This window comes from Malaya genurostris, chromosome 2, assembly GCF_030247185.1.
Source record: "Malaya genurostris strain Urasoe2022 chromosome 2, Malgen_1.1, whole genome shotgun sequence".
Taxonomy (NCBI): Eukaryota; Metazoa; Arthropoda; class Insecta; order Diptera; family Culicidae; genus Malaya; species Malaya genurostris.
In genome coordinates this window covers 85,326,607-85,348,559 of record NC_080571.1, presented here as the reverse complement: position 1 = coordinate 85,348,559, position 21,953 = coordinate 85,326,607, and the positions used below count along the sequence as shown (strand labels likewise).

Sequence of the window (21,953 nt, the reverse complement as noted above, 5' to 3'; positions counted from 1 at the left end):
AACGCAGTTTAAAATCGTTCCTTCGAGCAGTGCATCTAACGGAGGAAAAACAAACAAATCTCTCTTGCGGCTCTCATCGGCAGCAACATTCGATGTGCAATTTATTTACATGCCTATGCGACGGGACCGGAGAGAGACCGTGAGAGCCGGTGAGCGAACGCGTGCCGTCGACTGGACGACTCTCAGCTGTAGTCTATTTGGTTTGCCGAAGGGTGTTGCAGAGGGGACCGTTCGTTGTCATCGTGCCGCGTTTGAGTTTGGATTGGAGCTCGAATTAAAGCTCCCCAATAACTGTATCGTTAGTATTGTGTAGTACGCGACATCGTTCGGTCGAATTCAGTGGATTCGCTCCCGGGGGCTGTAGTGTCGATCGCGCGCGTGGCGTTTTTTTGTGGACTCATTGCTCTCATAATCCCACTGTCACTACACTGGGTCTTGTGGCTAGTGGTGGATAGCAGCAAGCGGGAGACACTAGCAAAAAAAAAAACGGGAGGCTTGCACAATAGCCGCAAGCTCTTCTCGGCAGGTCGTCGTGTTCGTTCGGATCGGTGTGATTTGCATGTGTGTTTGTATACGAAAATAAAAAAAAGGTGAATTCGATAGAATGGTTACAGCGGTTGCTAGTGGCATTCCGGTTGTCATATGTTCCAGGGTTGTCGCTCCCCTCGCCCGCTGGGATCGGGTTCCCTGCTGATCCGACTGGAAATTATTATCTCATGCCGAAATTGCACACACCGAATGAGTGTTTTGTTTCTTGAGTGTGTGCCGCGATTTATCGATGCTGATTGAGGCTCACCTCAGGCATCCGGTTAAGAAGAAATAAGAACAGGAAGAAAAGTAAGGAAACGAAACGAAAGTGTCTGGCTTTGACCAAGTTTGACCAAGGGCTTTGACCCAATCAAGCTCAGTCGGAAGGTGATTATTAGACGAGAAAAAAAAAGAATAACACCGGATACCGGACCGGATCGAAGTGACGTGAATATTGAAAAGAAATCTCGGGATCGATCCCCATTTGAAGTGGAAGCTATATTGCCAGAGTAACCGGATGTGGTTCGGTGAAAATCTGCCAAATTCATCGCAAAATACTCCGCATTTGTCGCTGGCGGTAACCGGTGTCGTGTAGGCGGAAGGCTCGTGTGGGTGTAGTGTGTCAGTGGTACGGCGAGGGAGGACAGACAGACAAGCGAAAACAGAAGAATATACGGCCAGCGTGAGAAGTACTTAGAGCAGCTGAGAATAAGTATCGCTTTTGGAGAGTGAGAGCGTGTTTATCGGGAGAACATTGCCGGAGCAAACTGTTCATGTCTCCAGTGAAGAGAGATTTGCGATTTTGTATGGCTTCAAGCCAGAGTGGAATGTAAGCAGTTTTGTGAAACAGATAAGCTGAGCTGCAAAAATATCGAAATCGCGTTAATCACATATTCCAGCTTTGGTGAATCGATAGCGAGTGCGGTGGGCTGCCAAAAATAGAAGCTAGACCAGCTTAGAAAAGTAACACACACACCAAAACAAAAAAAAACCCGTTGTCTCGTTTATCACTCCTATGCAGATGAGTTTGAGTCGGTTGAAACGAGTAAATACAGTTGTTTTGAGTCCCAAATTCCAGCCCGTTTGAACATATGTTTTAGTGATCAGTTGTTGTTTGGTGCCCCGAACTCTCGATCTACGGCCACTTTATTGTTTTTGTTTTGCTTCTCCATTCAGTCCCGGATCCGGATTCGCGGTTGACGCCGTGCATGCCGAACACATGGTTCAAGCCAACAGGCACCAGCCTAAGGTCTGTGTTACGAAATTTCGCAGTTTACGTTCGTGAATGAGATGTGAAGCAAGGGAAAAATTGTTTTCGGATCAAAACAAATGGTAGCGAAGTGCTAGCGTAAAAGGAAAACAACCAAACAACAGCGATTAAAAAGCAGAGATCTTACAGCGAAATTGTGTGTAAACAGTGCCAATTGAAGCGGTTGCGAAAATAAACACCGCCGGAGAGCAGCGTGTAGCTGAAGAAAAAGAAAAAGCAAAACAAAAAAAAAACGAAACAACGAAGGTAAAAAGCAAATTAACGAGTGATCAAACGAGGGAAATTGATCTCGATGTGAAGTGTGCGTGTATGTGCTGTGTCGGTTCGTGCGGTTTGCTGCAAATCCGAAAGGTTTCGTTGGTCGCGCAGACACAGCAGCAGCAGCAGCAGGCGTGTTAGAAAAATTGCGTGGCCTTCGGAATCGGCGTCTCTGTAAATCTAAGTTGGCTGAGACAGAGAGAGAGAGAGAGATAACTTTTAACCAGTGCGGTATCCGAAAATGGATTAATTTGGCTCAAGTGTGCTGCGGTTTTTCGTGGTTTCGCGGCGGCAAGGAAACATTCGCAATCGGCACCAGAGGTAGGTACGAGTGTAGTTGTAGTCATAGTTGTGGTGGCATTGAGCTCCATGGACCGGGGGTTAGGTGTGTGTGCTTTGCGGCAATCAGTTTGATTTAATTCCCTCGTAAACCGTTTCATCATTCAGCTGTCTTCGGGGTTTGGGTTTCAGTTTGCTTCGTTTTTAATGGGCGGGCTTATGTTCAAACCTTGAAATTGTGGTAAAAATCATTGACTAGACTATTTGCTAAGAAATACTTGATGAGAGCTCTTGAATTGTTGCCTTTCCGGAAATTGAACCAATTTGAAAGAAAATTTCAAAACGGTTTGTGTTTTCGATTAGTTTCGATCTTACCTCACGTAACTCTAAATCTATGCCCTTTTAGAATCCGGAACAATAAAATCGTCTGTATCTCGGCAACGAATTGACGTACAAATAAGGTTGATACATCAAAACAATGCTTCTATAAAAAAAAATCAATACAAATCATTTTTCTTCATCTAACGCTGCACACCGCCGGAGTCAACTTCTTTGGCACATTTGTTCCACATTTTGGTCATCTGAGCCGTTTCTCCAATTTTCTTAAGCTACCGCTTCATTATTGCCCAAAATCTTTCGATGGGCCGGAACTGCAGGCAGTTGGGTGGATTTATGTTTTCATCGATGAAATCTACATTATTATCGTGGTACTACTGGATGACTTCCCGGCTATAGTGGCAACTAGCCAAATCTTGCCAAAATTTCACGAGACCTTTATGGGATTTAATGAAAGGTAGTACGTGGTTTATGAGGCATTCTTCCTTGTACAGGGTGGTTACGGTCGCGCGGATTTCACGGTTTTCGCAGATTTTCTCGGATTTCGCTAGATTTCTGCTCAGATTCTGATGCGAGGGCCCGGATTTCGCGCGAATTTCAATAAACAGTATTTTACTTTTGTGAATCATTTGTTCGAAAAACACGTTTTTTGCAAATATTTCAGGTTTGGGAGTTTTATGAAACCCCAAAAAATTAAGGATGGGCGAACGTTTAGGCAATCGGTCGAGCTGGTCGAATTGGTAAATTATCACTTTGATCAAACCAAAATTTACGAGGAGCCGGCTCTAACAAATGTTTTCTTCAGTGACCAAAACTTCGATCTCATGCTCTCCGATCTCGAGTTGTACAAATTGCTATTTCAGCAGTGCTGTTACCAGGAACTAAAATTTTTTTTTCTATATATGTGCTTGCGTTTTCTTTTTCTGATGAAGAAATTGAAAGAAGATTTTTGATGTCTGATGGAAGATATCGTCTCAGTGAAATCACATTCAATAATACAAATAACGTAATAAATGGAACGCCATTCTTTGTTAACGGATCATTTTTGAATTGGCTTCGATCATATCTAGCTGGTCGTGAAAATATAGTAAAAATAGGATACTGTACAACCTCACCATTCTCTGTCACCTCTGAAGTTCCTCAAGGAGTCCTTGGACCGTTTATATTTTTATTGTATCGATCTAAATTTTTCGATCAAGTGTATGAAACTATGGTTCGTCGATGACAATTCATATAATCAAATTAAGAAGTACATAGAGTTTACTATCTTCAAAGCCTCTAAGCTATTAGGACTTATTTTCCGCGTTGTATTGCGCTTTAGTTCGCTCAACTTTCGAATATGCTGATGTTATCTGGTCACCTTATTAAAGCTTGCTTCTTTTAGAATTGGAACATACTTTTGCTCATATTGTAGTGCTCCTGGTGGACGGATTTGGAAGTTCTTGGCACCCACGTGTCGGGAATTTTGTCAGCTTCACGTATGATTTTTGAATCTAACTTCAGTGGGCTTTTCCCTGCTCCAAACAAAATAATAGACTACTAAAAGATGGTGAGCAAAAGAAAGACATTCGGAGTAAAATCCGTCAACAAGAGAAGATGCTGTCACAAAAAGCAAAATCTAAACAAGAGGCGGTAAATCATTTAAACTGAAATTAAAAAAATTAAATCAGACCATCCTGTAGAGGTCTACATTAAAATTTTGCTTACCGGGAAGGAAAAGTATGCCGAGCAAAAAGAGTTGTATGCGGACTTATGTATTGTGTCACACTTATTCAGATTTCTAAATTATATTCAAGTGGATTTTCGAGTATCACCTGCCTACAAAAAGTGGTGTAAGCGCTTCACTCGAATACTCGCTGGAGTTGAGAATAATTAAACCTGTGCCTTTCAGCAGGCATAAAACCTCCTCATCTTTTGTTTTTAATACTAATTATTTCGACGTCAACATTTCATAAGGTCACATAAACCAATGAGAGTTTCTCTTGGTTAGCTTTCTCTTTTGCTAATATCTCCTTAATTTTCACGTGTACTTTCAAAATATTCGTATAGAATGAAAAACAATATTCCCATGTTTCTAACAGTACTAAATATATAACGAACATTCGTATAATAATGCAGATATAGTCAAAAGAGAAAGTAAACAAAGAGAATCTGTCAGTTGTTTTTATGTTCTTTTGAAATGTAGACGTCGGTTTGTAAGAGTTCGGGACAATCGATACGTGTGATTGTAACAAATCGGCTATGAAAACTGCTTTTGAGACATTCCTACAAACAGATATTAGATACAATCCTACACGTTTACAGCCATCTCGGTAGCTTGGTAGATTAGCAGGGTCGTTCCATGGTAGATTGCGTAGAGGAAACCGAAAAACTTTTCGCTGGATAGCTTCGACGCGCTCATCGTCGATTTGATAGTAAGGTGACCAAATAATTGCGCCAAATTCAAGCGTCGAACGGACTAGTGCACAATATAATGCCTTAAGACAGTGTACATCAACAAAGGTTTTGGTTACTTGAAAAATAAATCCTAAAAACTTGGAAGCCTTGATAATTATATAATCAATGTGATTTTTGAAGTTTATCTTGGCATCAAGAATAATTCCTTAATCCTTTACGAATGATTCGCGTTTCAGCACTTTTCCCGTAATTTTGTACTAGTATCTTATAAACTTTATCAGATTTTAAGGCGTTTAATGCCATTCTGTTGATTTGACACTAATCGGCGAATGAATCAAGCTGTGTTTGTAAAAATATTGTGTCTTGAGATTTAATCTGGTGAAATAGCTTGAAATCATCAGCAAAGGACAGCTTACAGTATTTCAACAAAAACTTGAGATCATTAAGATATAGTAAAAATATACATGATCCCAAATGACTGCCCTGAGGTACTCCAAAGCTAACGGCGAAAGGTGTCGTCGAGCAGTCTCCAATTTTTACAGACATTTTGCGACCAGGTAAATATGAATGGAGCCAGCTCAGAAAAGATCCATTGAAACCAAGCCTATCGAGCTTGGCAACTTTTTTTTGTTGATTTATGTTGTTGAAGGCTGCGGATAAATCTGTATAGATTGCGTCAACTTGGAGACGTGCTTCAAGAGAACGGATGACGAATAATGTATAGGAGAGTAAATTCGTTGAAGTTGAACGATTGGGCATGAAACCATGCTAAGTTTCGGAGATTTTTTTTTTCATAAATACGTTTATTCCATAGGCAATACACATAAATTTTTCTTCGCCGAGGCGTCCACAATACATAGTACTTTTAACGTAATACATTTCGAATATCGTATTAGTATGTTTGTATTCATTATGTTAATCTAAAAACTGCTTTTATCAAGCGATTTGCTATTATAAATTACATTAAATAAAATACATTCATTTGTACATAATCTTATAACTATTTCACGTTTGTTTGTATCAGTTCATCACTTTATTTTAATATAAGATAGCTGGCTATTGGTTGAATCATGCCTTTGTCGATATTTTAGGAATAATTGAGTGCATCCACCGACTCAGATCATCTTTATCCCAAGAAGCTTGCCAGCTGGAAAGTGTTCTTTGGCGAGACGCGCTATAGAATTCGTTGAAAGCAATCGGTCTCTCATAAATTTCACCCTCAATAGCACCACGTTTGGCTAAAATATCGGCTCTTTCATTGCCTGGAATGGAGCAATGAGCCGGGACCCACACTATTGTGATTTGATAATTATTATTCAATAAATCGTTCAGACACTGTTTTATTTTGCTCAAGAAAAACGGTTCATTTTTGCCAGCAGCGTTCGAGCGAATGACTTCAATTGCACTCAGACTATCTGTGAAAAGAAAATAATGGTTTGGAGATAATGTGATGATTACACTCATACTATAATGAACTGCTGCTAACTCTGCAATATAAACAGATGCAGGCTCTTGAAGCCTAAATTAAACCGAAACATTATTGTTGAATATACCAAACCCAGTAGGCTCTTTAATTCATGATCCGTCCGTGTAAAATATTTTCTCAGAGTCAACATGCCTGAAGAGTTTCGGAGATGTAGTTACTGCAATTGTGAGTGATAAAAGGTAAAAGAGTGGGTGTGAAGAATTTTGTCTCTCTTCTCGGCTTCCATCTGGAATAACTTTTGACTCACTGCACGAAACACCATGAAACACCGACCACTCGACTCAGTTCGTCGAGTGTCAAATAATCTTACAATTCTTCGAGATGGATTAAACTATTTCTACAAATTTAAGTTCAAATGAAAGATTTTGTAGTTCCATACGGAATTCTCCAATTTAATCCGGATCTGACGTCCGGTTTCGGTATTACGGTTTCGTGCGTAAACTAGCATAGCCTAAACATAGAAATAGTTTCGAGGCAAAATTAGAAGATTTTCTTCTTTTTTTGTAGTATCAGTCAAAGTCATGGTTTGAAATTATAAACACATCTTTCCCTGTAGTTTCGGATTACCTAGTATTTGGGCCTTTTGTTTGTAAAACCAGTTGAACCATCTCGGAGAAAAGTGAGCGAGCTCTGAGATTTCGAGAGTGAGAAAAGATTTCGATTCCAATTACCGGTACTTCGGGAATCGCTTTCCGGGGATCAAAGCAGTAGTGAGCATTTCTGGAGCCTGAGGCGGACTCAAAAATAGTCGCTCTCGTCAATTTTTTAACAAACACCATGAAGACGAACACACATTATTTCATTTTTCTGTAAGGTAACATTCTCATTGTTAGTAAATACTTGTAGACAAGGATGGCTTTTATCGTATCAAAGAAAGCTCACTCGCAACTCTTCCACGATTGAATCAGTGCCATCAAAGAGAAACGGAAATCATCGCAACAACAAAAAACCGGCATGGTACATTTAACATAGAATAGACACCAGTGCGAGAGCGAATTTCTCTCGGTGAACCGTCTGAGAATCAACGGCTAGCACGCTGCTGTGGGGATTCGCTCCGAAGCAACAAACGGTCGCTTATTCTCGTTTCGCGATCCGATTCTGTATGGGCAGTGGATAATTGCGATAGAATCATTTTACTATTGGCGCTTATTCTAACTATGGCGCTTATTCTAACCTTTGTATAATTTGTGTCTATGAAAATGTCTGTGAATGCTCCACACAAGGGTTTTGAAATTTTGCAACCTAGTATGAAAATCATCAAGTCGAATCATCGATTCGATTTTCTGCGATAATTGTCAACTTGCGATTCTCTCTTGGTAAATTCCACACAGCGGCGATCATTATCAGACTGAAATTTTTTTTAAGGGCCATGAAATACTCAGAGTATGAAGTGGAGCGAAGAAATGTAGAAAAATTCTCTCGAGGTTCATGCATTGAGAGACTCGAATTCTTGTAGCATCTTCTACCGGATTGAGAATGTTGTATACAATATAGATAAAAATCGAGCAGCTTCTGTCAAATTTTCAGCAATCACCAACACTGCTTGTATCTTGCTCAATCTCGCATTGAAACTCCATAAAAGTCTTCTGAAAACCATTATAAGATCATATTGCAGCCAAAAGAACAGTTCTTCACAAGGAAGGTATATAAATCAAAATGAACAACCAGCATACCCCTGCCTTAAATCCATTTCAAAATGATTCAAAATTCAAGAAAAGTTTAAAACCTGCTTTACGATCAACATTAAAATTACTCGAATGAATTCCATAGTATGAATACGTTCGATTTTATTTACGACTTTGCGGTTTTTTCAGAAGTAAAAAAATGCGCTTTCATTTATTTAATTTATCGTTATTCTGATGTAAGCCAGCTAAGTTGCGTCAAAATTAGTGTGAGCGTTCTGACAGTGAAACATAAAAGTCAATCGTATTTCCTCCTTTTTATATTCTGAAATTTATAATTTGATGTCAATAAATGCAATGATAGAACATCAAAATGGCGGACATTAAATTTTCCTTAATGCAAATACAAATGTGTCATAGATACACTTTGAACTACACATTAACATGAAAGTAGTTTTGGGAGAGAATTGAAATAGCAATGTTTGTTTAATTCTCGCTCTATTTATTTTATTTCTGATGTTAGACCATGCCAAAGTTTTTTATGAAATCGTACAAACGACCTGAAAGCTATTATATTACTTGTAAAAAGAGAAATTGATTGTAATTATGTCTAATGAAACCATAGAAGTGGGTGCATAAAACATCCGAAATCGAACATTTTTTTTTCATGATGCCAAATGTCGGCTCTTAGACAAATTTTGAAATTTTCGATCTTGAAATATTTTTTATGGTAAATGTCTAGAATTACATGAAACGTCGAGATCTAATGTCATATAAAAAATATTTTTAAAATCAACTCTCTCTCTCTCTCTCTCTCTCTCTCTCTCTCTCTGTGTGTGTGTGTAACAAAAATACGCACTCATTGAAGATGCCTGAACCGATTTTCACAAACTAAGAATCAAATGAAAGGCCTTATCGTCCCCTAGTGTCCAATTCAAATTCATTTGGATCCAACTTCCGGGTTCCGGAGTAACATGGTGAAAATTAGAGAAAAAATGTGCACTTAATTTTCTTCGATTTCTCTGCGATGCATGAACCAAATCTTGATTTGAATTAAAGCTCATATTATCTTTAAAGCTACTATGCAATTTTATCCGGATCCGACTTCCGGTTCCGCAACTACAGGGCGATGAGTGTCAAAGTTTTGCAAATCGCTATATAGAATGACAATATGTACAACACCGGTACGTGATGGTACGGTGGAAGAAGAAAACACAAAACGAACTATGCGTGCTTTGTTCTATTTCGTACACCCTTTAAAGAAAACGAAACGGTTATGGATGTCTGCTACTAGTGTGTGATATTAGTAAAAGACGGTGCTGCGGTTGATAAAAATTTTTGCTCTTTCATGATAAGTGCGACCGAAAAAATAAAAGAAAGTCAGTGAATTTAAATTTTCTTTGCTTTGTATGGACAATTCGATTCAACTTGGATGCATGATGTCACCCCTGATAAAAATCATCCAGCACTCGATGATTGAGGTCGTTCAGTATCTCAAATGGTCAGAAATCAGCAGAACTCCGACAAAAATAATTTTTTCTCATGCAAGGCGAAGCAAAGCAAAGTCTTGGCATTACATTCCTTTTATGGAATTTGGCCTTTCTGTTTCAACAGACTTCGCAGCCGATTCTTAGTGTACAGAATCATTGCATGGCTAGTACTATGGATCCTACTGACACTAAGAATCCTTCCAGGTCGGGGCTCGAACATACGACAACTGGCTTGTAAGACTAGCGTCCTATGCAGTGAACCGCCAACCCGGGACGAAGCCGAACGGCGCATAAAAATCCACAAAAAGGCCGATGAGCATAGAATCTTTTTTCCATGGCATAAACGAATGCAAGTCGATTCAATACTAATTTAGATTGTGTGAAGAGGCACAGTTTATAAAGTCGCGTCCATTCTATGCGAAATGCAAAGAGATTTAATGTAAACGAAACTGTCGTCTCTGTTAGGGGAAGAATTGAGTACGGCTTGGTAAACATGGAAAATTATACGTTGTTCGTTATTTATTAAAGTTATTTAAATATCAGGTGTACAACTTTGCTTCCGCCGTTTTCCGATAGGTGGCTGTACCTGTTGAGGTTGGTTAAAATACATAGATGATAATGCCTTTAAAGTGAGTGTGTACAGTGCCTAACGAATTGTCATCGCCGTTTCAGTGACAGTTGTTCTTGTTTTCGTATTATTCACGCTCGAAAATGTCTGTTTATGTGCCCAATTCTCGCCATTTGCGGGATGTTTTACTTTTCTGTTACAATTCGAAAAAAATGCAACTGAAGCGCATCGAATGCTTTCAGGAACTTACGGTGATGCTGCTCTGAGTAAAAGAACGTGTCGGGAGTGGTTTCAACGTTTTAAAAATGGTGATTTCGATGTCGAAGACAAACATGATGGTGGAAGAGAAAAAACCTTCAAAGATAAATAACAATTTACTACGAGCTCTTAAAACCGGGTGAAACCATCACAGGAGATCGCTACCGAACACAACTGATGCGCCTTAGTCGCGCGCTAAAAGAAAATCGGCCACAGTTCCGACAAAAATCGATGCAATCTTCAATTGAATCGATTCGCTCTCTGTATTAGTTAGTAAGTTAGTATATAAGTTCCTTTTCCCCATTACACAATACAAATAGGTTTAGAATTTTCCCTACACAAAAATCTCAGAATTGCGGAAGCAAATAATGTCCTCATGGTAATAACCAAATCATATATATAATAGGGCTGAAAAGTCACCACTTGTGGCTGAACACCCAATTTGAATCTTAATAATTTAATTTTAACTCATATTCCAATAAATAATTATTTAAAAAAAAAAAAAAAAAAAAAAAAAATCGGCCACAGTATTACGAGCGACATGACAAAGTCATCTTCCAACACGACAATGCTCGGCCTCACGTCGCAAAAGTGGTCAAAAAGTACCTGGAAACGCTGAAATGGGAAGTCTTGCCCCACCCGTCGTATTCCCCAGATGTCGCCCCTTCTGACTTCCACCTATTTCGTTCGCTGGCACTCGGCCTGGCAGTTCAACATTTTCAATCCTTCGAAGAGTTGGAAAAATAGATTGCTTCATGGAAAGCGTCAAAAAAGGACTCCTTTTTTCGAGCCGGGATCCGAAAATATCCGGAAAGATGGGAGAAAGTTGTCGCTAGCGACGGACAATACTTTGAATAATATATCCGTACATACAGGGAGGAAGGGGGACCTTCCCAGTGGCTTTTAGAGAATCTAATTTTTGCTCTCTGAGAATAAAATCTTTGGTAGGTCCAAGTGTACATACATTTTCAACTCATTTATTAAATATTATTCCCAAAACATTCGTCCGGAGAACGACAAATAAAGAGATGAATTAACCGAAAAACGAAATTTTAATTTCGTAGGAAATATGATCATGATCTGCATAAAAAACTTATACTACAACGAAACAGATAGTATCAAGTAGAATGATGTGTTATCTTTTAGGCTGTGTTCGGGTCGGTGTACCTTCGCGGTACCCGTGTCCTCTTTTGAGGTACAAACACATGATAATTGAATCAATTAGCGCTGCATCTATTATTCTGCTCTAACACTGTTATGCACTTCATGAGTTTATTTCCACATCATTGCATGGAAGCTTTCGGTAGCAGTATAAGCGCACGAGGCAGTCGGTTTTATAAGAAATTTTTTCGAACCAAAATTCATGATAGCAACAAAGTGTATGTCTCTTGAAATTAAGTTGAAATGCCAAGTTGCTTAGGTAGTTTAGGTTGAACTGCTAAGTGGCTATGGCAGTTCAATTTGAACTGCTATTGTTTTTGTGAGTTGGACACAAATTGAGAATAAATTTAATAGTTAAATAATACCTAATCTGATATTCATTATTAAGTCGAAAACGAAACAGGAAGGAACAGGAAAACGTCTGAAGGCAACCAAACTTCTGCCAAAGTTTGCTTACTGTTTTGAGAGAAACAAACAACCAAGTGTATGAAAAAGGAATCAATCTGACGATGACTGTTCAGCGAATCCAAAACTGACGTTCGGGTTACGAACTGTAAAGTAAAACTTTTTCATTACATCTTTCAACACCATCGCGTGATCCAAAGGAGCCCCAGTTCCGATCGAATCAGGCTGGTCTGGTCTCATGTGGGGTTGTTTAACTAAGGGTTTCATTAAATTTTCATGTGCACACCAAAACTTTTGAAGTCGCATAGATAATGATATCACAGTAAATTCCAAACCAAGCTGTACCGAAACTTTTACCACTACTCGTTCGGAATTTTTCCTCTAAAACATATACTTCCTTGTGTACGGCATATTTAGAAATCAGTTAGATGTCAATACGTTCATCGTAATTGTTGGAAAAAAAAACTATCGCCGAGGTCCCAGGGACTTTGTCAGCTCGGGAAAGTTAGACGTTTGACCTAAACCTTTGGCTTCGATGTCGGCGAACAGTAAATTGAAGAAGAGTATCGCCACAAAGCAAAACTTTCCATCGCACTCAAAAAACAAAAAAAAAGGAAACCAACAAAGTTTGATCCGATTGGTGAGGGTCTGGGAAGTTTGTTTGTTGAGATTTTTGCGCGTTGGCTTGTAGAAAGACAATTCAGTCCCTGACACTCACATGCGTATGTGTGTTCCTTTTTTTTTTTAAGAGGAAGACGAGGGAGTTTCTAGAATTTGTGACAAGACTTCACAGCTGCTGATAATTTAAATACTTGTTGCTTTCGCCGCATACTAGACTCGACTGGGTAAATAAAATCCGATCCTGTGGGCTCCGGTCGGAACCGGACCAGAATGAACCGGCTTCAGGGGTCCCTCCCATGATGTCTTGGGTGAATGAACGTGCTTCTGTGTGGTTGCGTGTCTACCTGCGACGCTGATAAGAGATTCACTCTATGCGAGAGAGAAAAACAAACGCTATGTAATAGGAAAGGATATAAAATCGATTTTTCTGCAAGATGAGGTTTACTGCGTAGGGCAGGGGACACTAATTCCGAGGCAGTGAAGGCTTTGCACGGTATGCATATTTGAAACAAGTTGCAATGATAATAAGCTTATGGATACTGCTAAGAACAACAAAGGCTTAACAATGCTTTGTGGTTTCAAAAGATGCATCATCGTGTAATTAATGCTAACGTTAATATCATGCAGTGGTTTATGATTCTGCAAACTAGCGATTATACGTTGCATGATGTTGTTCCATTACTTGTCTCAGTCCGTACACGGTATGAAATATGGTACTGTTGTAATAATAATTTTATAATAATAATCGGTATTTCATGAAATCATACTTTTTTTCATGATATCTCAATCAAAATGACTCATATTTTTAGCGGATTTTACTCACTTTAATGATTTGCCATGAGAAATTTTTTTTAATCACCTTCGCCTCGCACAAAAAAATTTTGATTTGGCAAACGTTTTGTAACTGAAGACCAAAGCCTCAAAGTTTTTGTTACGAATGAGTAGTGATGCATACTCGTTCGTGACAATAAATTTGAGGCTTTGGTCTTCAATTACAAAACGCTTACCAAATCAGAATTATTTGATTTTGGTGATTGAAAAAATTTTCTCATCAAAAATTTCAGTCGGTATTCACAGAATTCAAATGGCTTCCAATGATTAAGAATGCTTTTATAAGATACATCAATATCAATTCAAATAATGTATTACACCTGACACCTTTTAAATTTTATTAAAATCCCCACGAGTCTTTAAAACTGTAGGAAAATCGAACTTAAGATGTTTGAGATTGCAGATAATCCAGAAAAAATATGTCTAAACATAATATGAACTTTCAGCTTCCTTCAAGTTTCCAAACAAAATTGCAAAAGGAAAGGGTTTTTTCCCGAACAGTTCAAAATTTCATACGAATCTCGGGAAATTCAGAGAAACACTGGACTTTCAGAGCAGTAAGCAGTTTTAAGAGGAATTCCGAAAAATTTCAGAAGAAGTCTGGAAGTCATTTAGCCTACAGTAGACTCATTATTCAGTACAAGTTTAAGGATATCAGAAATTCCCACAGTAAATTACATTTGGAAGCTTGAAGAAAATGTTGTTTTAAGAGCATCTTCTATAACATGGACTAATGAGAGAAAATTAAAGACATTTTAGATTATTCCCGATACACAGAGGTCTTTTTTACGCGGTGGATACTTGGAAATCCAAGTTAAATTAATTCCGTAACTTCGGAAATTCGCGCAGAAAATTTTTTTTTGGTGCCAAATATCTTAGAAATGCATGAAACGTTCAAATCTGGTGTAATCTCATAAGAAAATTTTCGGGAAAAACGACCTCGAGGCTTTGAGAATTTGACAGCGCGTAACTTCCGAAATACGTGTAGAAAAAAACTGAAAAAAATTGTTTGATGTCAAATGTCTTAGAAATGCAAAAGAACTGAATTCTAAAAATACAACTGAAGTCTAGTCTGAACATCAATTTCAGTTCCAGAATTCAGTTTCATAACTCCGATCAAAATTCAGAATTCATTTCTAAAATTTAGTTTGAATATCCATTTCAATATGAAGTAAACAGCCACCGAAAGTCGTCTTATTTTGGTGGAAGTGTATGGTATAGAGGTGGCAGTTTTGATTTTGAAAAGAGCAACAAAAGTTTGAAGATGAAAAATTGGAGGAATTACTCGGTCAAGACTCGGCGCAAACGCAAGAAAAACTTGCAAAATCACTCGAAGTTACTTAACCAGTCATTTTTTAACGTTTAAAATTAATGGGAATGACTCGCAAGGTAGGCCGGGTGGGTGCCGCATGAATTGAAGCCAATGGACGTCACTCGAAGTTTCTTAACCAGCCATTTTCCATCGTTTAAAAGTAATGGGAATGTCTCGAAAGGTAGGCAATTGGGTGTCGCATTAATTGAAGCCAAGGGACGTCTAACTCCGTTTATTCAGAAAAGGTTTTTAGCACCGATTTGTTACTGGCGATGAAAATATGGTCTATTACTAAAACCCAAAACGTCGGGCAAAGTAAGGATATACCGGCCATGTATCATCATCGACGGCCGAGGGCGTTCAAAATATTTATGGCCTGAAGGTTATGCTCTATATATGATGAAACCAGCTGAGTGTGGTATATTATGAGCTACTGTAACCAAGTGAAAGGTTCACGGGAGAGGACTATCAACGGCACTTGATATGAACATGAACTGATGAGACACTTCTCACCGATGATAACGCAAATAGGTGAATAATATGTTGCTAATTAGTTACGGTTATTTTGAATTTGATGTTAATTTTTTCGTTATTTTTTTGAGTACTTAGCTAAGTTTATATGAAATCAACGAAGCACCCCTCCCCAATAAGCTTGAAAACAAATCGAAATTCAGTGGTCAGTTTGTTGCTAATAAGTTACTAATTAATTATGGTAATTTTGAATTTGCTGCTCTATTTTTTTGAGTACCAAATTACACTAGTTACTAATTAGTTACTGTGATTTGAATTTGTTGTTCAAATTTTTTTTAATTTTTTGAGTACTTCGCTAAGTTTATATTAAGTTAACGAAGCACTCGTCCCAAATAAGATTGAAAATAAATCGAAATTCAATATTCAGTTTGTTTCTTATAAGTTGCTTATTAGTTACGGTAATTTTGAATTTGTTGCTCAAGTTTTCTCGAGTACTTCGCTAAGTTTATATGAATTTAACGAAGCATCCCTCCCAAATAAGTTTGTAAACAAATCGAAACCCAGTTGATAGTTTGTTGCTAATTAGTTGATAATTAGTTACGGTGATTTTGAATTTGTTGCTCAATTTTTGTAATTTTCTTGATTACTTCGCTGTGAACTTAGCGAGGTTAACGAAAAACCCCTCCCTAATAAGCTTGATAATAAATCGAAACCCAGTGGTCAGTTTGTTTCTAATAAGTTGCCAATAAGTTACGGTGATTTTAAATTTGTTGCTCAATTTTTTAAAGATTTTTTTAGTACTTCGCTAAGTTCATATGAAGTTAATAAAGCACCCTTCCCAAATAAGCTTGATAATAAATCGAAACCCAGTGGTCAGTTTGTTTCTAGTAAGTTGCCGATAAGTTAAGGTGATTTTGAATTTGTGGCTCAATTTTTTTGAGTACTTCATTAAGTATATATGAAGTTAACGAAGCTCCCCTTCCAAATATACTTGTAAAATAATTGAAACCCAATGGATAGTTTGTTGGTAATAAGTTGCTAATTACCAATTTTTTGTTATTTTTTCTGAGTACTTCGCTAAGCTCATGTGAAGTTAACGAAGCACTAATTCCGAATAAGCTTGAAAACAAATCGAAACCCACTGGATAGTTTGTTGTTAATTAGTTACGGTAATTTTGAATTTATTGCTCAATTTTTGTAATTTTCTTGATTACTTCGCTGTGAACTTAGCGAGGTTAATGAAGAACCCCTCCCAAATAAGCTTGATAATAAATCGAAATCCAGTGGTCAGTTTGTTTCTAATAAGTTACCAATAAGTTACGGTGCTTGTGATTTTGTTGCTCATTTTTTTTATAATCTTTTAGTACTTCGGTAAGTTCATATGAAGTTAACAAAGCACCCTTCCCAAATAAGCTTGCTAATAAATCGAAACTCAGTGGTTAGTTTGTTTCTAGTAAGTTGCCAATAAGTTACGGTGATTTTGATTTTTTTTTGAGTACTTCATTAAGTTTATATGAAGTTAACGAAGCTCCCTTTCCAAATATCAGAACAAATTGGCTCAAATGGCACGTTCCCCTTGAAAAATTACAATTAAATTGATTTGTTACAGTTTGTTGCTTATTTGTTACAGTAAGAGTTTATATTATGTTAACGAAGCACTCCTTCCAAATAAGCTTGAAAACAAATCGAAACCCAGTGGACAGTTCGTTGCTAATATGTTGTTAATTAGTTAAGGTAATTTTGAGTTCGTTGCTCAATATTTTTTTAGATTTTTTTAGTACTTCGCTAAGTTCATATGAAGTTAACAAAGCACCTTTCCCAAATAAGCTTGATAATACATCGAAACCCAATGAATAATCTGTTGCTAATTAGTTGCCAATTAGTTACGGTAATTTTTAATTTGTGGCTCATTTTTTTGGAGTATTTCTCCAAGTTTACATGACGTTAACGAAGCTTCCCTTCCAAATAAGCTTGAAAACTAATCGAAACCCAATGGATAGTTTGTTGCTAATAAGTTGCTAATTAGATATGATAATTTTAAATCTGTTGCTCAATTTTTTGCTATTTTTTCTGAGTACTTCGCTAATCTTATGTGAAGTTAACATAGCACCACTTCCAAATAAGCTTGAAAACAAATCGAAACCCAGTGGAAAGTTTGTTGCTAATTAGTTACGGTAATTTTGAATATGATGCTAATTTTGAATATGAACCTAATTAAACCTAAGATTTACTATGTCATGCTCCATTTCGATTAAACCAATTAAACGCAATCTAACCTATTGCTGACATCCGTTACCGTTTCGATTTCTTTATAGCGTGTACGAAATAGAACAAAGCACGTATCGTTCGTGTTGTGTTTTCTTCTACCACCTTGCACGTACCGGTGTTGTATTGTCACTCCATAGAGCGATTTGAAAACTTTGACACTCAGTGCCCTGTGACTGCGGAACCGGAAGTCAGATCCGGATGAAATTTCACAGTAGCTTTAAAGACAATATGAGCTACAATTCAAATCATGTGTGCATTCGGAACAGGAAAAGAAGGGACCAGTAGTGCCGAATGAGGTTAATATGTCTACAAACTAACAAGTTCTGCAAATTAGAAGAATTTATCAGACATTTTTATGGAATTTGTACCTGTTTTTGATCATCGTTCGTGAAAAAATACTCATGAAATTGGTAATTTTCCAATTATCACGCTTTAGTTCCGGAATCGGAAGTCGGATCCGGATGAAATGTTCTAGAAATTTTTAGAAAACTATAAGACTTTTTATTTTAATCTTACATTTTTTCTCTAATTTTCACATGTTACCCTGTAACTCCGGAACCGGTAGTCGGGTCTAAATGAATTTCAATAACGAACTATGAAGCTATAAGACCTTTTATTTGAATCTAAGTTTGTGAAAATCAGTTCAGCCATCTCCGAGTAAAGTGAGTGCATAGTTTTGTTGCATACATACACACACACACATACATTTGCTCAGTTCGTCGAGCTAAGTCGAATGGTATATGACATTCGGTCCTCGGTTAAAAACTCGGTTTTCATAGTGCCAAGCCTTTCTGTATGAGAAAGGTAAAAAGGCAACAAATTCAAAAATACCGTAACTAGTTATCAACTAACTTGATTTCGATTTGTTTTCAAGCTTGTTTGGGAGGAGTGCTTCGTTAACTTCATATAAACTTAGCGAAATACTCAAAGAAAAATAACAAAAAATTGAGCACCAAATTCAAAATTACCGTAACTAATTAGCAACAAATCATTCACCTATTTGCGTTTTTATCGGCGATATTATACTATTGATGCGTTTGAGCAGAGCATTGTAAGGAAAAGTTAATTCTACCAAACCCGCCGCATAGCCCAGACATTGCTCCTTTCGATTACTATTTGTTCCGGTCGATGCAGCGTGGCCTGGTTGACCACCATTCCTCCAATTATGATGAAGTCAAAAAAATTGATCGATTCGTGGATTGTACTCAAACCGGTTGAATTTTTGAAAAAAAGAATACGTGAATTGCCTGAAAGATTGAAAAAAATAGAGGCTAGCGATGGACAATACTTTGAATATTGAATTTGTAACCATTTTTTCGTCACGAACTTGTTTATACCCCTAATGCTTCTACCGGAGATATAAAAGCAAAAATTAGGGTAAGGTGTTTGGATACCGGCAGTGTTCGTTGCCACTGTAACTTTTGACAGAAAGTAAATAGCGTCATTCCGACAACTGTTATGTGTGTGTGTTATAGCAGCACGTTCTTTTTGTGTCGAATACTAAAGCGAACAGACGCTTGTACTTTTTGTTGCGCTCAAAACAAATTTTAATTGCGTGAAAATCAACACAAAAGTTTTTTCTGACTTTTTTATACTATAATAAATTGAAATGCATCAATCGAAAATGTGAGTGGGTTTCAAATTTATGAGGAGAAATCGATCTATTTCGTGATTTGATACCGGATTCTATCAAAACTTTTGCATCCAAAGTTTATTTTCGTCATTTTCAAAATGTCAACCGATTTCGGTTACCGACACCCCATTTTTTTCGACAAAACGTGAAAAATTGTCAGTGACATGCAGTGATGCCAAATCTGCAAATTTGTCTGTCAATTATTAAATTTCGTAGCTAACCTGCAAACCCTTTGTCGTCTGAAGATTTTTTACAGACTTTCGAAACTTCGATTGTTTGCCGACATTCGTCAGAATTTACAGACTGTTGAAATTTGGTGCGATCTTTTTGTTTTTGCTAGTTACATTTATTGTTTAGCTGGCATCTCTGGTGATATGCAATACGTGGACAAATTGACAGCTTCAATACATCCGTCATATCAGTAGAAACTTTGGTTCTCTGGTTCTGTTCACAATGGCGACTCCAAACAAATCAACAAAGTCAAGGAAAATGAACTTTAATGTGCTGATTAATGCCATTATATGTTGCTTAATGGATAAGAAGCCAATAAATTCGGCTGCAGTAACGTATTCAATGTCGCGAAGCCGGTGGAAGACCGGCCAAATCAACACCAAAGGGGCCACCATCCTAATCATTGGCCAAGAGAGCCAAGTCGAAGTCACCATCAGACAATGAAGACTTTGGTCCAAAATGCGTCCGAAAAGAATAAATTTCGTTTTTTCTTTGAATAATTGCAGTCTTTACTTATATTTTTCCATTTTCAGCGAAATTTCTTCGGGTGCCGGTAACCGAACACCTTTTTTGAAATGGCCAAAATTTATCACTTTACTAAATTGATAAAAAAGTTTTTTCAATCAAATAAATCAACTTAGTTTCTTAATATTTGTTTGCTAGAGACTTTAGCTTTCTATTGATGTTTATATATCCGCATAATGTGCACTTAATCAGAAGTTATAAGCATAAAACAAAAGGGTGACGGTAACTAACACTCTCTTAAAATTCGGCCACACAGCTACTTACTGTAGTAATAAACCAAAATGTATTAAGTGTGAAGGGCCTCATAAAGATAATGATTGCAACAAGGAAATTGAAAAATGTATTTATTGTAGTGATAGTCCCCATGATGATATTTCAGTATGCACTGCATTTAAAGTGCACAAAGACAAAATTAAGCTTTCTTTAAAAGCACGGTCTAAGCGCACATATGCAGAAATGCTTAAAACGGTCATTGATGTCCCCCCTTTGGAAACCGAAAACGGGTTTTCAAATCTAGAGGAACCAGAGGACTCTGACTCTGACGAAAATAGTGAAGGGAATTCGTTTATCACTACCCAAGGGTCAGTTAAGAGAAAGAAGTCTTCCTCCAAATTACCAAAAAAGACACCTAAAATTTCATCTTCAAAAAAAGATTCCCGTGTTAAACAAAAAAAGTCAAAACCAAAGACTGTGCCTCCTGGTTTGTCAAATTCACAAATCAATCCAGGATCTAGCACAGAAAAAGATAATAATCCAGTGGGCTCCATTTCACAGCCACCAACAGGATTACTGAAGTTTTCGGAAATTGTTGAATGGATTTTCTCAGCATTCAATATATCTGAACCCTTAAAGACCCTCATAATGGCATTCCTTCCAATAGCTAGAACCTTTTTGAAGCAGTTATCAGCTCAATGGCCAATTGTCTCAGGTTTTGTATCTTTTGATGGATAATTTATCACCCGCCGCAAATGATACAATCACTGTCCTGCAGTGGAATTGTCGAAGCATCATGCCAAAACTTGATTCATTTAAAATTTTAGTGCATAGTCAAAAATGTGATGTATTTGCTTTATGCGAAACATGGCTTACTTCAAACATAGCTTTAAATTTCAATGATTTTAACATTATACGTCTCGATAGAGACTCTCCGTATGGTGGAGTGCTTTTGGGAATTAAGAAATGCTGTTCCTTTTATAGATTAAACATCCCTTCAACTTCTAGTATAGAAGTTGTTGCTTGCCAAATAAACATTAAAGGCAAAGATATTTGCATAGCTTCGGTTTATATTCCTCCAAAAGCACAAGTTGGACAGCGACAGCTTAATGAAATGGTTGAAGCCCTTCCTGCTCCACGATTGATTCTGGGGGATTTAAATTCGCACGGAATGATGTGGGGTTCCGTTTACAATGATAGCAGATCATCTTTAATACAAAACATTTGTGACAATTTTAGCATGACGGTATTAAATATGGGTAGCATGACACGGATCCCAAGACCTCCTGCACGCCCAAGTGCATTAGATCTATCTCTTTGCTCAACATCAATTCGACTAGATTGCACCTGGAAAATATTGCCTGATTTACACGGTAGCGATCATTTACCAATCATCATCTCAATTAGCAGTAGCAATTGCATTGCTACTTCAGCTAGTATTCCATATGATTTGACAAAAAATATCGACTGGATTAAATACCAAAGTAGTATCTCTAGTATTTTGAATTCAATGGAAGAGCTCCCTCCACTTGAAGAATATGACTTCCTCGTTTGTTCGATTCTGGAGGCCGCAGAACAATCCCAAACTAAACGCTTTCCTGGGCCAACGACTAACAGAAGGCCTCCCAACCTCTGGTGGGACAAAGAGTGCTCAGAGGCTAAACTCGCAAAACAAAATGCTTGCAAGACGTTTCTAAAACGGGGAGGAGGAACTTCTCAGAATTTTGAAAAACTTATGGTTTTAGAAACCAAGTACAAGAGCATACTTCGAGCCAAAAAATGTAGCTATT

At 37.5% G+C, this 21,953-nt stretch overlaps 1 protein-coding gene across 2 annotated transcripts in view; it reads left to right on the top strand.

The window, feature by feature from the left end:
- The first annotated feature begins 266 nt into the window (after window positions 1-266).
- LOC131432661 (uncharacterized) overlaps window positions 267-21,953 on the top strand; it is a 711,303-nt gene continuing 689,616 nt past the window's right edge. For both annotated transcript variants that reach the window (XM_058599064.1, XM_058599065.1), the window contains exon 1: window positions 267-2,377. The gene's annotated coding sequence lies outside the window, so the exon portion shown is untranslated. The remainder of the gene's footprint in view (window positions 2,378-21,953) is intronic.